A 17,311-nucleotide genomic window follows, 5' to 3' on the forward strand; every position below is an offset into this window, starting at 1 on the left:
ACAGACATTCTATATTCCATGATTAGAAGACAGAGCTCCGTTGGGTAATGCCAGACCTGCATAATAATTTAGCTTCCAAGTTCCAACATCCATTTCTGTCTGCAGATCTGCCGTTTATGAACTGGAGGGTCTTCTAACCAGTACTTGAAATTATGTGTTTATATGTAAACAAACTTAACAATGTGAACACAGTGGCCTGAGGGCATCTAGAAGGAGGAAAGGTGGACCTTCTAAGCTGACTTACCAAAACTTTTCACAGTTACAGATAGTTTATGAAATAACTACCATTAAGTGATAATTACAGATCGATGGAAGATAAAGTACAACAAAAGTTTAGTTTAGATTTTTTCAAAAGTTCTACAACTAAAATGAAGGGCAAAGCTGCAATATTAGAGAAGATCTCTAGTTTTTTATGAGGTCAACTGAGTAATTTGATCATTGTGTTCTTTCTTTATATTTACTGACCCTAGAATTAAAGGGAAGGTCCGAGGTGATTAAAAAACAAAAATCTATTTACCCGGGGCTTCCTCCAGCCTCTGGCAGCCGTCCTGCGCCCTCGCCGCAGCTCCAGTAGCTAGTAGCCAGCAACGGGGAGCGAAGCTGCGGCGAGGGCACAGGATGGCTGCAAGGGGCTGGAGTAAGCCCTAGGTTAGTAGGATTTTTGTTGTTAATCACCTCGGACCTTCCCTTTAAATTCTTTGTATATGAGGGTATCTATACTTGCAGGGGACATAGGTAAGCTCTTCATGATTGTGCATATCTGATTCTCTTATATAACTCAGGGCCTGTACACTTTTTTCAACTTAGGTCACCTGAATGATTGTTTGTATTCATCTTGGGCACCAAGTGAGTACAGGTGTGTCCTGATAAATTCCTACTGGTTGTTAATTACCTCTTTCTGATTCCACGGAAATTCAGATTTTCTCAAATGCTGATTTCTGTTACCACAGTGCACCAATGGTAATGCAATTACCGAATTCCAAAAATTTATTGAGTTTTTACGAAGTATTTTACGGATGTCCGTAATCTTTACAGACATCTGCAAAATATTACGAATTTCGTAAAAAACAATACTTTACATTACAATTTACTTGTGAACAGTTAATTGGCTAAATACTTTGGAACTAGGAAGCATTCAACCAATCAGAGAATGCAAAATGTTTAAAATGGAAATTGGATTTCCGAGTATTTACAATTTATCACAAAAATTCAAAAAAATTGGAAATATTCCAGCAGTATTGGACCAGTAAGAAAATGCGATGATTTACTGCAAAAATCGAAAAACTTGGAAATTTTTCAGTTTTAAAAATTCTGCATTCTCTGATTGCATGCTTCCGAGGGCTGTGATTGGCCTAAAATTACCGCGTTGTAGTAACTCCGATTTCCGATGCTGAGGTTCTCGCTTACTGCGCAGTGGACATCCAACTGATCAGTCGGCAGAACCGATACTAAGCCGCGGCGGGGGAACGGAGGATCAGTTCGGCACACCGCAGGCACAGGTCAGCTGCAAGGGGATGGTCGAAGCCCCAGGTAAGTGAAATTCTTGTTTTTGTTTTCAGTTAAGGTTTCCTTTAAGCCTTGTACACACACTAGATGGTTCTCAGCCTCTACTGAGAATCCAGCAATCTAGTTTGTATACACCCTCCCCCCAATCTGCTCCTCCCCCCATCCGTTCCCCTTTCCCAATGTGTCGGCAAGAGATCCAGGTGGCACAATAACCTTGTCCACGTGCCTGGTGATTCCACTGTTCTCCTTCTTACCTCTCTCTCTCTGTGCCACTCTGTTGTGCAATGCATGTCCTCCCTCTGCCCTACCACTTTTAGCAACAGAACACATTACTCGCTTGTACAGAATCTGTCCTCAAACTATCACCCGAGGGATCGAGTTTCAATCTCTGTGACGACAGTAATTGTGCATGTGTATGCATCTTTACTGCACATCTTATCTCACCCAGACAGGATCTTTCTGATAGGCATCAATAGACTCTCCTTGCTTAGCTGCAGTGTCTGTGATGATGTGACATATTCATGTTCCAGCCTGTTCTTTCTGAGTGTCCTTATGTGTCATTCCTTGAAGTGATGTGGTAATGCTGACATGGACCTCTTAGAATTAGGTGATATACAGTTTTAATAGTAAGGCCACTTTGAAAAGGTTTATATACCATAATGTCATAAGCATCAACATTAAAGCCAGGGATCTATCTGTACTGGTTCTCAGCACATTGGTGATCATGCACTCAGCTCTCAGTAACTGTTGACTCTATCACCAGAGGTTGGCATGGGCTTTCCCAGGGTTCAGAGTCTAAAGGTAGCCATATCTAGCGATGATGTGCAGATTCGACCATGAGACATATCTCTTTCTAATCAAATCTGATTAGAGAAAGATCTATTGGCTGCCCATACACTGCATTCCAATTCCCAATCGTTTTCATGCTGAAATCGATCTGGAATCGGCCTTGTGACATCGCCTCGCCAGCTTTACACTGTCCCCCCAAATGTCCAATGTGCCCCCCGGTGCCCAGTGCACTATACATTACCTGTCCTTGGCTGCCGCTGGCTCCGGGCTTCATCCACTGTGCCGTTGCCGGTAATAATAATTATCGAATCGGATGGTGGTTCGGCCGCCAAGTGGCTAAGCAGTCTTCACAAGGATATCCTGCAAGTGATGGACAGAAGATTCTTTGGTGCTGGTGACCACCAAGTCATGGCCTCTGGGATGGCCAAAACTGAATTATTTGGACACTAGAGCAGAGAATCTGTTTGGTGTAAATACGATATTCCAGGAAAAGAACCTCATGTCAACTGTGAAGCATGGAGGTGGAAGTCTGTGGTGGGTGCGTGTGAGGAAGAGTTGTGGAGACAAAGACAGCGGCAGACACCAACAGGTAAACCATTAATGCACTGGGTACATACTGTATTTATTTCATGCTGAAATCGTTTGGGAATCGTCCTGCAGTTTATGGTAGCCACAGATCTCTCTCCTCTCAGTTCTGATCAGAGAGAGATCAGTCTCTTGGTTGATCGGCAGCTGAATTTGCTAAATGTTTGGACACCTTACTTTAGGCACCCCCCCCCAGCAATCACAAGAAGTACTGCTATCTACAGTATCAGCACTACCATCCTCCAGCCTCCAACAGGTGATTTGCCTCCGTATGTTGGCAAGACTTGTTCTCTTGTGATTTTTATTGCTCTGTACATTCACTTCACACTTGCTGATACAAGTGAGTTGCGGTCCATTGTTAGGCAGGGAGAGTATCTAAAAACCTACTTTGTTGTCAATAAACTTTGAATAGTGGAAATCATTAACAGACTGACATTTTGGAGAATTGATTCCCATCCGATTCTATCAGAGTGATTGAATCTGCAGGGAATCGAATTGGAAAATCGATGTATGGGCGCCTTACATCTATCTGATCTGTAAAGCACTATGAGAGATGTCAGAGCTATAGAAATGCATGACAATTAACTTAACACATGAAAGGAAAGAAGGTTCTAAAAAATAAGAATTATGAATATGGGGAAATGTTCACTGTCAGTATAGAGCACACGGACAATGACTGCTGGATGAATTCACATTCACTACATTATGATGAATAGACCTGTTAGAGTTATCCGGTCCTAAAAATTACATTCCAGTCCTTGTTGAGAAGCTGTAATTCTCTCCTTCTTATTATCCACACTTGGTAAAACACACAGATATAAGCAGCACGGAGTATTTGTCTCCATGCACTTCCACTTTGTGTATTTAACAATAAGAAGAGATAAATGGGACTGGTATTTCCTGTGTCCTGATATTTTTCTTTCAGATATTGTATCTAGGTGTCAGAAAATAACACTATAACATATCCGGCAATATTCTAATCTCATAGTACATAAACCAGAGAAGGATGGAGGCTGATGGCAGTATGAACAGCAGGTGTCATATATACTTTGTGTGTACATTACACAAGCCATGCCCTGGTTTAGGCTGGCCCCTACATAGAATCATTGGGCTTTATACGCCAAATACCCAATCAAGTCAATGAAAAGGTAAATTATCCCTTAACTGTGTGTATATTTTAAACAGAACCCATTAGCTTACTGGGGTGCTGCTGACCAGTGAACGGATTCAGAAAATGCTGAGAGCGGAATACATGTTTAACCACTTGAGGACCCACCCTTTACTCCCCCTTAAGGACCAGCGCTGTTTGTTGGGATCTGTGCTGGGTGGGCTCTGCAGCCCCCAGCACAGATCAGGGTGCACGCAGAGCGATCAGATCGCCCCCCTTTTTTCCCCCCTATGGGGATGATGTGCAGGGGGGGTCTGATCGCTCCTGCCTGCAGGCATGTTGCGGGGGGGGGCACCTCAAAGCCCCCCTCCGCGGCAAAATTCCCCCCTCCCTCTCCTACCTTTCCCCCCTGGTGATCCGGGCTGCACAGGACGCTATCCGTCCTGTGCAGCCAGTGACAGGACGTCCCCTGTCACATGTCGGCGATCCCCGGCCGCTGATTGGCCGGGGATCGCCGATCTGCCTTACGGCGCTGCTGCGCAGCAGCGCCGTACAATGTAAACAAAGCGGATTATTTCCGCTTGTGTTTACATTTAGCCTGCGAGCCGCCATCGGCGGCCCGCAGGCTATTCACGTCGCCCCCCGCCGTGAATTGACAGGAAGCAGCCGCTCGCGCGAGCGCCTGCTTCCTGATTAATCAGCCTGCAGCTGGCGACGCAGAACTGCGTCGCTGGTCCTGCAGCTGCCACTTTGCCGACGCACGGTATAAGCGTGCGGTCGGCAAGTGGTTAATTAAAGTAAAACAAATAAACTTGAAAAAAAAAGTTAGATCCCCAAGATCCCATAGAGCCTTCCTGTTCCTCTCTCCATGCCTTTGGTGCACTGTTGTCTTCGTATGAAATATCCATACAGGAATCCCCATGAAGGCTTCAAAAGTACTTGTGTCCCTGAAGACAAGCGGGCATGAACAGTGCGGACACACTCGTCTCCGAAGCACTCAGGGACACGAGTGCTTCTGAAGCCTACCAAGGAGTCCTCAAGGTGTGGACTTCCACATTGAGACATTGGTGGACATCTCCATAGGTGAGTATCTAACTTTTTTTCAGGGTCGATTTAAAGGCATCCAAACAGCTTTTTTTCTCCAGTTTGTCCTGGTTTGTAATAGCTGTAGAAGCTGCCATTATCCCCCCTCCCCTCTGCCCTTATTTATCCTGAGTAAGGTGTGAATGTAATCCAGTGCGACTTCTCTAAATTGTTTGAAGAACAGTGTACTATCTCCCCAGCTGATGACAGCTTTTGTTTGCTCGTTGCTACTTCTAATTACAGCGGTTGTTATCTGCCTGCTCTTTCTGTGGACAGCAGGCTGTGGAAATGGAGTAATACATTCCCCTAACAGACATTTAAATGTAAAAAGAAGAATTCGAATTGAATGTTATTTAGTAATGAGCCACACTTTTAGCATGAATTTGTAATGTGCTCATCTCATGGAGATGATAATAGACTTTAGGAGATCTCCCCCCCAGCACCTCCCCTTAACCATAAATGGATCCACAATAACCCAAGTAGAGTCATTCAAGTTTCTTGGGTCCACGATCTCAAACGACTTAAAATGGGACAACAACACTGCCACTATTGTCAAGAAAGCACAACAGAGAATGTACCATCTACGGCAGCTGAAAAAGTTTGGCCTACCTCAAAATCTAATGGTGCAGTTCTACACTGCAATCATCGAATCAACCATAACATCATCTATGACTGTATGGTTCGGCTCCTGCTAAGCATTAGAAAAGGGGAGGCTGCAGCGCATCATCCGATCAGCGGAAAGGATAATTGGCTGTAGCTTACCTTCCCTGCAGGATCTTTACACTAGCAGGTGCAGAAAGAGAGCAACCAAAATTGCCTCTGACCCCTCTCACCCAGCTCACTCCATCTTCCAGCGCATGCCTTCAGGAGTAAGATTCCGGTCAATCGCTACCAAAACCTCTAGACACAGGAACAGTTTTTTTCCTCAAGCGGTAGCCATACTTAATGCTGAACCACGTTAGAGCTGCTAGGACTGAAAGTAATCAGCACAGAACTAAACATGAACAATTCTCACATTGCTTACTGCCACTATACTTATAATGTCCTTAACTTGTAATATTCACACTGTCTGTCCTTGTATTGTTTTTGTTTGTGTTTGTTAAGCAACTGCCAAGACAAATTCCTTGTAGGTGCAAACTTACTTGGCGAAAATAAATTGATTCTGATTCTGATTCTGATTCTGAGATGCCCTGGGGGCTAAAATTGCTGCACAGTTCATCTTAAAGGCATACTCCACTCAAGAGCATAAGCACATCCCTGTTAACCCTACATCACATAGATGCTAGAGTGAAACTTGCTTTTACAGATGGGGAACGTCATAGTCATGTTATTAGTCTCACCCCTTCTTCCAGCCCATAGACTTTTCTTCTTACGTCAACTGAGAAAGTTCGGGATGGCCCAGGAGCTTATGTCTAATCTATACTGCTACCATAGAATCTGTAATCTGCTCATCCATACTGGCTCCTCGTGCAGCGACAGATACAAGCTACAGAGAGTCATCAGGTCAGCAGAGAGAATCATAGGGAAACCCCTCCCCCCGCTTGACTGCCTCTTCTACTCCAGACTGCGTTCCAGAGCTCAAAGAATTGCAAGTGATCCCTCACACCCAGGCCACCTCTACTTTAGCCGGCTCCCACTGTGGAAGAGAAATCGGGTCATATCCACCAAGACAGCTAGGCACAAGAACACTTTCTTTCCCTCGGCTGTCAACCTTCTGAACTCTATTAAATGGCTCCTGCCCTAAGCCTGCAGTCAGAACGACTGCTCTGCTACAACGGAGGCCCCAGCCTCCAGCATCACAGTGTTTAGCCGCCCAGCTCTGCACGGACAATAATGATTTGTTTATGTTTATTATGTATGTTCTGTCTTAGTCTACAGTTCTTAATCTGTCATAGCAATGTGTCTTCCCTCCTGAGCTGTTTTTACATCTTCTGTGCCAACCCCAATTCCGGGCACGACTTTGGGTCGTGCTTGGCGAATAAAACCTATTCTGATTCTGATTCTGAGACCAGGAACTGATATACTATAATAATATGATCAGGATTCCCTGCATATTTCTTTGACATATCACAGTCAAAGAAAAGTGTTCTTCACTGCCTCTGCTAATGTATGCGTTATGCAGTAAAGCCCTGCAGTGTTGGGATACTGTAGTGCATTGGATCCCAACGCACCGCATGCGTTGTGAACTGTAATGATCTGCTCAGCTGTCTGCACAGCTGTTTGACCATTCTTTAGGTCTGAGTGCTACAGGTCTCTGGAAAAGAGACCTGTCTTACCTTTGCAAGCTTCAGAGTTGCTCTGCTGCTGAGAAATTTACATACACTTGTCATGCAAATTGCTTAGCTACTTCTTCTGATGACTTGCAGTATAAAAGCCATTTCTTCCCAGAATTCCTTGCTGGTCATGATGGTTTGTTCCTGCTTACTCACCTGGAGTATCAGCCTTGCTATTGTTTGCTAAAGATTATCTTAGAGTAATTCCCTGGGACTGCACTAGGCATTCCTTCAAGTGCAGTCAGGTTGTATTATCTGTATTTCCTTGTTCTGTCTCTCTGTCACGATTGTCTTGTCGCCAGCGGCGGTCGACAGGAAATCGTTCTGTCTGTCTGGGAGTGTAAGCCAGAGCAGCGGTTGCTACTGGCTGCTCCATCTGCCTTAGGAGTGTAAGCCAGAGCAGCGGTTGCTACTGGCTGCTCCATCTGTCTTAGGGGTGTTAGCCAGAGCAGCGGTTGCTACTGGTAGCACCTTCTGTCTGTCTGTCTGGATCGCATTCGCTCTAGCGGTAGAAGCGGTGGTTCCTTCTGTATTCTGTCTGGTCTGGCGGTTGCTGCTGGCTGCTCCTTCTCTCTGTCTTGTTTGGTACGAACGCTTGCTGTAGGCTCGGTGAGGTAACCGTTTAGAAAGCGTTTGCGTACTCTATTTCGTGTTAGTGTTACTTTGGTTAGTTAGGGTGGCACGCTTATCACTGGGTGCCTAACGCGCGGCGATCGTGTCTTAAACACGTTTGCTGTTGCGAATGAGTGCGGTGTTCGCGTTTAGCTAGCATTTGTTATTTTCCTTGATGTTCTGTTTTTTGTTGTTTGCTGTGTCTTTCTTTCTACACTTGTGCTCTGTCTAGTTCGGTCTAGTGTCGCTCCTGGCAATCGCCACTCTAGCGATTGCGTTCCTAATTCGTTTCCGTTGTTGTGTGTTCACCGTCGCTGGGTGGCGACTAGATTGGTGGACACACATACATTGGCAATCGTCACTCTTGCGATTGCGTTCCCACTTCGTTTCCGTTGTTGTGTGTTCACCGTCGCTGGGTGGTGACTTGATTGGTGGACACACATACATTCTGTCTCTGTGCTCTCTCTCTTTGAGGGCTATCTTGCCCTGCATTGCTTCACCTTGTACAATTTCCATCTGGCATCTGTGGCAGTGCAGAGGCGGTGTTCCTCTGCACTCCACAGCTCCATCTGCCGGTGGGAATCTCCCTCTACAGGTGCATTGCACCCAAGCTGGGTTCTATCAAATTACACGCTTGTGGAGGATTTCCGCAGTGTCAGCGCGCCTCCTGTGCACTGATCACGGAAATAATTCCCCAATCGTTACATGAACATTCCATAGACTTTCTGCGTTAAGATGCCCCCATAAAGTCGTACAGCAATGCCCCACTTTGTACCTTAGACTATGAAACCTTTCATACAATGGCCTGTAAGGGAAATGCAAACCTTCATATGACTGTCAAGAACCTGCAGCAAGGTTTGGTTCGTACAAGATGCTGACATTGCAAACAGGTTTTGGGGACTGATGAAGTAAAAAAATAAATACTTTGGTCTCAGACAGTAGCTTTTGCAGCAGCTGCATTTGATGAAAAAGTGTGCTTCCTATTCAACACGGAGGTGACACCAATGGTTGTAGGTTGTGTGGCACTACAAACACTGTATGGGAAGAGGAAAGAATGGATTCCACTCAGCATCAGCAAATTCTGGATGCCATTGTGTTCTATAGCCAACCAAGAAGATAAAGCTGATAAGTACATAGCTTCTATAACAAGACAGTGATACACCTCAAAATACAACATGAGCTGCATGACAAAATGAAAGGCTTTGTGGAAAGGCTCTCACAGCCAAACTAAATCACTGATAATCAGTGGGAAGATCTTAAAGAGGAACTGTAGTGAAAATAACATAATAAATAAAATAGCTTTTTTTTTTTTTTGCAATATTTATAGATAATTTAGTCACTGTTTGCCCATTGTAAAATCTTTCTTCACTCTGCCTTACATTCTGAAATTTATAACAGGGGACACATCTGTGTAAAAAGACGGAGAAAGGCCTCCGAAATAGGATTGTTCTACAAGAATGAGTGGGCAAGAATTGTAGAAGAGCTGAAAGAATTACCTGGACACAAACGGTACCTACAACTTACAAGCAGTATTTTCTGCCACAGTGAATGTTGCTCAATACTAACTTACTAGGGTAACCAAACTTTTATACATGCAACAGTTTGATTTGTTCTCATGAAGATCACCAATAATCAGTGTGATTAAACAAGAATGAAATATGCTGTAATATAGCTGTATTTTAATCTCCTCTAAATTCGCAGATTATGCCGAATTTTGGACACCTATTCCCATAGACATTGCCTGATACTTACAGTGGCAAGAAAGATTAGTAGTTGGAGCCCCCTTATAGCTCTGCAACCCCCCCCCCCCCCCACCCCACAATCACAGGGTCTGCTCCACTATAGTTAGGCCCCTGGTAACCTTGGTGCACATGCTTGGCCATTTCAGTGCTTGTGCAATTTTTGTGCTCTTGACTCAGGCTCTACATTGACATAAACAAATGCCCCAAGCTCTTGCAGGGAGAGATCTAAACCAAGATATGATAAAGATAAACCAAAAATGGGACTCTGCAATTAAGTATCTTGCACACAAGCACAGGTATACAAGTGACGGACAGATATTGTACGTAGTATGAGAGGTAACATAGGCACAGGTATATAAGTATTATGCTAGGTATACATGATGCAATTTTCTGACAGATTTACTGCCAGATCGACTACAGTAAAATCTCATTATAGTAAACTTTGATATAGTAAATCGCTGGATATAGTAAACTCCGTCCTCCGGTCCCGGCAAATGCATCTGTATAAATATACAATGTATGACCAATTCTGATATAGTAAACCTCTGGATATAGTAAACTCAGTCCTCCGGTCCCAGCAAATGCATCTGTATAAATATACAATGTATGACCAATTCTGATATAGTAAACTACTTTTCCTCGTCCCTTGGAGTTTACTATAAAGGGATTATACTGTATTTCCTACATGTCCGATCTGATTTCCGATCAATTTTCCAATCGATTTTCCATAGTGAATGGAAAATCGATCGGAAAATTGATCGGAAATCAGATCGGGCATGTTAGAAATAGTCGATCTGTCAGTAAATAAAATTGCATTGTGTGTACCTAGCATAATGGGGAAGAGAAGTTGTACTATGTGTACATATCCAAACTGCTCCCGATTGATAAAGATATCGATTTTCCAATGATAACTTCAAAAAATTGATCCCTTTCTCAATCAGATACAGATCGGACATGTAATACAGATCGGACATGAAAATAACCACCCCATCCTGTCGATCGGACAGGAAGTTGCATCGTATATTCCCAACAGTGGTGCTCAGCAAGATTTCGGATATCCGAACTACCCATATAATCCAAACTTTTTCTACTATCCGAACTTTGAATAGCAATTCGGTATTTTTTAAAATCCGAGCAAACTTGGCTTTCCTATCTGAAATCTGAAATCCGGATGGATAGTTAGTTCAGATATCCGAAGCCAAAATCACCTACAATGGCAAAAATCCCTTTTGAAGGGAGAGAGGGAGAGAGAGAGAGAGAGAGAGAGAGAGAGAGAGAGAGGGGGGGGGGGGGGGGGGGGGTTGCCATTTCAAGAGACTTTTGGAAGCATTTTAAGCCATTTTCAGGTCACTTCCGGTTTCTATCCGGATATCCGAATCCGGCCAGATGTTGGGTTCGGGTACCAAAACGTTTGGATTCGGATTCCCAGCGTTAGGCAATAAAATAATGCCACTGCTAAGGTAAGGAGCCCCACACAGGTATACATATACAGGTATGTTGTGTCAGGGAACACAACTCAGGCATACAAGTACGAGGAAGACAGGTACATAATGACCTAGGTCAGCCATCAATGTTAATTCCCTCCAGCAACATTCTTGCTTTAGTTATGTTTTGGTGTCTCGGAAGCTTTGAAGAATGTCCTTAATTAACCCTAATAATAATGAGTGTTTTTCATAGCAGGCAATGGGGGGGACAGGCCATATAAATGGATCACATCACCTGGAGAAAGTACTTTCGCACGAAACTTCTTCTTAAAAAAGCTCTTCTGGGAAATGAATGGATATTAGCTGGGATTGTTTTTCTTTGGTCCTTCTTCTTGTATGTAAATGGTGCTGGTCAGTGCTGCCTGTGTGGGAGAGAGACAGGAGTCTGAGCACCCAGCACAGACAATAAGCCATCACCAATGAATATGAATCGCTTCTACAAATTGATCTTACCTGCCAGCTATGCTGGCCTTTTATCAGCACCCCGTGACCTCCTTTGTGACCCAGGGCTACTGAATACCTGAGAAACGGCACAACTTCAGGATGAAAGGCTGTCATGGACTTAAGTGGGATTTTCCCTCGATCATTCTCACTGTGTTCATCTGAGCTGATATGTTACACAAGCAGCATCAGAAATTATTCAAAGTGATTATATAAACCTGACTAGAAATGTTTCCAGGAGTAGGAACATGAGGCAACATAAGGTCTAAATGCTGAATTCTTATGCTGGGAATACATGATGAGATTTTTCAGTAGATTTACTGACTGATCGATTTTCCGATCATTTTTCTGATCAATTTCCATTCACTTCTACGAGAAATTGAACAAAAACACGATCGAAAATAAGATCGGACCTGTCGGAAATTATCTATCCAACCATCTATCTGCCAAAATGGCGTATTCCCAGCATTACTCTTTCCATCATGCGCTTACATACAATATTTCAGAGCACCTTCTAAAGGAACCAGAATCACTAGAATTTTGTAAGAGAACTACCACACCCTCTACATACATAATATTTGAGGGTATCTTGGCCTAATATTTGGGTTTGATTCGGCTTAATTTTTGAAAGTCACTATGTCTAAATATTTGGGCATCACTGCTTAATATTTAGAGGGAAAACTGCTGTGAATGCTTAATATTTTGGGGCTGTTGTGCTTAAAGTAAACCTGTAACTGTGAAGGGAGAGAAAGTCATATACTTACCTCGATAAAGGGAAGATTCTGGATCCTCCAGAGGCTTCTCACGTCCTCCTTCCGACCACTGCTGGATGCCTGGACTCTGAAAGTTTGTGACCATGTTCCTATCTGAGAGCGAGCATGGGTGTAATAAGCAGGTGCAATACACCTTGCATCTGTGCAGTCGTACGGAGCCGGTCAGGCTCGTCAAAAAAGCCAAACCCGAGTGGCTCCATACTACTCTCTAAGTGCAAGATGTCCTGCGCCTATGCAGTGCAGCCACGCTCGTTCACAGACGGAGCATGATCGCACATACTTTTTGAAAAAGTCCTTCACGAAGAGGTTCAAGGGGTCCCAGTGCTGGAACGGTTTGTCGGAGAGGAAGTCTCTGGATTATCCAGAGGCTTCCCCAGAGCCGGATCAGCCACAAGCAGGGGCGTAGCAATAGGGGTTGCAGAGGTTGCGACCGCATCGGGGCCCTTCGTTCAGAGAGGCCTGAAGGGCCCTCCCTCAACTGCAGAATTAGCTCTCTATTGGTCCTGTGCTCACAATAATGACTTCTATAGATACTTTGAATAGTGGTAATCATTAACAAACTGATCCCCATCCCCTTTTTGATCCTTTGACACTGTAATTGCCATTGGCAGGTTTTGGTGCGCCTTATCAATTGCTATGTATAGAGTGCTTGTGGGGGCCCAATGTAAAACTTGCATCGGGGCCCAAAGCTCCTTAGCTATGCCACTGGCCACAAGGCAATCCTAGGTAGTTGCCTAGGGCCTAGAAAGAGTCTAGGGGCCTGGTGGATGCAAGCCCTTCATTAAATCTTATTAAAAAATGCCAGGTTACCATCATTAATTGGGCAAAAACTTCTATCAGCCATTTCATCGTAATCCTTTTCTGGGCTTCCCCCTAAGTATCTAAATGGGGCACATTTTTCCCTACAGGTACACGTTAATATTTAAAATGTTGTTACGGTCAGAATCGTAATTGTGAAAATTATGCAAAATTTTACGAAACTGAAATGATTATGTTCAACACGAATTCACGGTAATTACTATTGTAATGCCTCAAGGCAGTGCGACCTTAAAGGGGACCTGAACTCAGAACTTCCTCTCTGCTCTAAAAGATAAGCAGCAGCATAATAACCTTTAAAGAAAACATTTCTTTGTTACAGTAGATATAACTCCTGCAATAAATCTGCAGTGTGTCTACTTCCTGCTTTCACGGAAGCAGACATATTGTTAACATCTAGTGTCTATCAATTAGATAGCTGACTCAGCTGAGATCAAATTACAACTTGTGATTAGTCACAGATGAGGGGGGATTAGACAGGCTAAACTCTCTAAATACATACAGGGTGCATTTCTCTATGCTTTCCTTCTGTCCTGTGCAAGAGTTCAGGTCTACTTTCTCCTGTCATCTCTACATTATGGCACCTGCTCGCAAATGTTGTAGGTATAGCTGATCTTTTGTCTTGTGATTGATGGGGAAAATAAATCAGCTGAGAACCCAGTGGACAGAATGTTTGTAGAAAGTGGCACATTTTCCCCCCATTCTCTTGGACAGATGTCTTTATAAGGCCTTTGTGATTTATTGTTAGAGAAATATGTTCCTGGCTACATCCGCTGGTGTCCTGGTGGGTATAATGCTTCACCCTCTTTCATTCTACAGGAAGACCTGAGAAAGCCTATATCCAGGCAGAATATGCTCCATGGTGCTTGAATTCCACCCTGGGGCTAAATCTGTTTAAATACCAACTAGCCTGGCTCCCAAGCACCTTCTTCTCCCGGTCTTTTGTCTGGCTGTGTCACTTAAGGATATGACATTGGAAGTTATATCGCTGAAGCCCCATGAGGCAGGCACCCTGACGGGTTGTGTGCGCAGGACTGGAAACCTGACCTGTCTTCAATGGACACAGATCGGTCTCTGGGGCACACAGACAGGGAGGCCGGGTGACATGTAACTGGATGCGGGCAACCTGTGAAATGTGGAACACATCAGAATGACAATGACCCGCTCAGTGCTACCTTTATACAGGTGACAATGCCACAAGACCCAGTCTATTATACATCTGAAAATTTCCTGTACAATGCCTCTTCCTCCTAGGACAGAACATTCCATTCCAGTTTATAGCTGGCTGTCACCTTGCAGATGTAACTCTACAGCATGACATCTGATTTCCTGGTCATTCCCATTTGCTTTCAGTGATTCCTGTGCTGGCATGTGTGGGGATGTGCGACATCTCTCTTGCTGAGTGAAGAGAACTGCATTTTATAAAGCTTGCTGACCTATGATCTATTCCAGTAGCCAGTAACAGGTCTTATCTGTATTTTCATGTTTTTGTATTTGAAAACGGCTAATGTTGCATACAATGGGCTTGATTCACTAAACCGTGATAACTCAAATATCACACCTTATCAAAGATATCACACATTATCAAAGATATCACACCTTATCAAAGATATCACACATTATCAAAGATATCACACATTATCAAAGTTAACACGCCTTATCAGAGTAGCATAGTGAGCGCTAAAAAACTTATGCCTGCTAATTGGCAATGGAACTCATCCTGCCCTGATCCCCTGCGGGTTCGTAGCGCTTGCTATGCTACTCTGATAAGGCGTGTTCACTTTTGATAAGGTGATATTTTTGATAAGGTGTGATATCTTTGATAGGGTGTGATATATGACTTATCACGGTTTAGTGAATCAAGCCTATTGTACAACAAATGGGCTTGATCCACTGTCTCTATAGGGACTGTCAATAATATATCACACCAAACATCCACAATTGGTGAAGAAAGTATCAAAATTTATTTAACGCCTCGTCCAACAAAATTTTTTAAAACAGTTAAAAAGTTAAAATCCCCCCTCTATGTCTGAATGTCATCAGAAATCCCCCAGTAGCTGAAAGCAGTGAATGTACTGTGCAAAATGGTTCTACATTTACTAACAAGGTAAAACATACAACCTGTGTATATATAGTGAAGCAATTTCACTGAAAAAAACAGCCAAAGTGCTGCGTGCAAATACAATAAACACAAATAATCAGAGTGATGTGTTGGTGCAAATGAAAGAGCTTTTTGTAACACTGTGATCTCACTCTCGCTCAGGCTGGGTGCACACATAGCAGAAACGCTAGCGTTGCGGGAAACAATGCGTTTTTTGCCACTAATGGAAGTCTATGGGCTGCAGGAAAAAATGCATATAAAAACACATAGGCGTTTTCTATGCATTTTCAAACCTGCGTTTTTAAAAGGCTGGTTTTGTTGCATATTATGCAAGAAAACTGCCAAAACGCACATAATGAAAGTCAATGGGAACACAATGGTATGCATTTTCCATGCATTTTCCATGCGTTTTTATATGTGTGTTTTGTTTTTTTAATTTTGACTTTTCACTTCCTGTTGTCTTCCAAGTGATTTGCATAAATGTCAATACAAAAACGCATGCAAAACGCATATGGGTTTTGTGTATGCGAACCGCAAACGCATTAAAACGCACGTAAATCACATGAAAAACGCACCAAACACACAGTAAAAACGCAAAAAAACCCTGCACACAACATTAACATAAAACATGACATAAAACGCAGCCTTTCATGCTATGTCATATGTGAATCCAGCCTCAATGTTTTATCTGAAAGAATAATAATTGTAAGTACGTCAGAAGTTTAGTTATGTTCACTGGTTTCATATCCCCTCTGTTGGGGGCTTCTTTTGAGTATCGCACAGCTTGACATTCAAAACCCGTTTCCTCAAATTGTGATTGTGGCTGTTTTGCTCTAATTCTCCCAAGTCGCTTGATTTTGAAATCATAAGGCGCGTACACATGCACTATTGTAACAAACGAAGGGCCCTTCAGTCCCTCCCGCGGTGCGGTTGTTCTCCCGACAGTAGTACATGAGTACAGGCTGTTGGCAGACTGATAAGACCGCCCTGCGGATCAGTCAAAAACAGTCTTATCAGTCTGCCGACAGCCTGTACTCACGTTTCCTGTCAAATAACAGGCAGCCTATTGGGCCAATCAAAGTGCGGGGATAATGTCCTTTAAAGTGATTGGACACGCAGGGTTCTCAGGGCAGGATGAGTGGATCTCTCGTCATTGGCAATTAGCAGGCATAAGTTCGTAGCACTCGCTGTGCTACTCTTATAAGGCAGGTTAACTCTGATAAGGTGTGTTCACTCTCATAAGGCGTGCTAACTCTGATAATGCATGTTAACTCTGATAAGACATGTTAACTCTCGTAAGGCGTGCTAACTCTGATAATGCATGTTAACTCTGATAACGACAAAACATGTAACCTGCGGGCCTCAGCTTGAAGCTTAATGGTGTTGGGAGTCACAGATAGGAAAGAGGCTCCATCATACCTCCATATACAAGGCAATATAGTAAAAAATCCAATCCGGGCTCAACCTTCATATGTAGAAACTTCAGTAATGCATATTTATTTGCAGCGGTTATACAGCATAAAAACAGCACAACGTTTCGGGCGTGAATCCTGATGCTCTGAAGGAAAGGATAGAAAAGGAAGAAAAGGAGAAGGGTAAAAAGAGAGGGTACCCCCTAGCAAGACATTTTATTGATTTGAGACACAGTGTTAGCCAGCTTAGATGGCAGGTTCTTGAAGTTGTGCAAACACAAGAGGGAAGAGATTTTAGAACCCTGTTACTGAGAAGGGAGGCATGGTGGATGGATCGATTGGGCACGCAACTCCCTCATGGCCTTAACGAGGACTTTAGTCTGAAATGTTTCTTATGAAGATTTTTGTAGCTGTCCCCTATGGATAGGGTTAATCTGTGAATAGAAGTATGTGCCCACCCATAGATGGGTGTGTCTATGTCACAGCAGGTTATTTATGGTAGAGATGTGAACCAGTTGATTGAGCACTTGAGAAAGGGCCTCACGCCCGAAACGTTGTGCTGTTTTTATGCTGTATAACCGCTGCA

Source organism: Hyperolius riggenbachi, chromosome 6 (assembly GCF_040937935.1).
Source record: "Hyperolius riggenbachi isolate aHypRig1 chromosome 6, aHypRig1.pri, whole genome shotgun sequence".
NCBI classification, from domain to species: Eukaryota; Metazoa; Chordata; class Amphibia; order Anura; family Hyperoliidae; genus Hyperolius; species Hyperolius riggenbachi.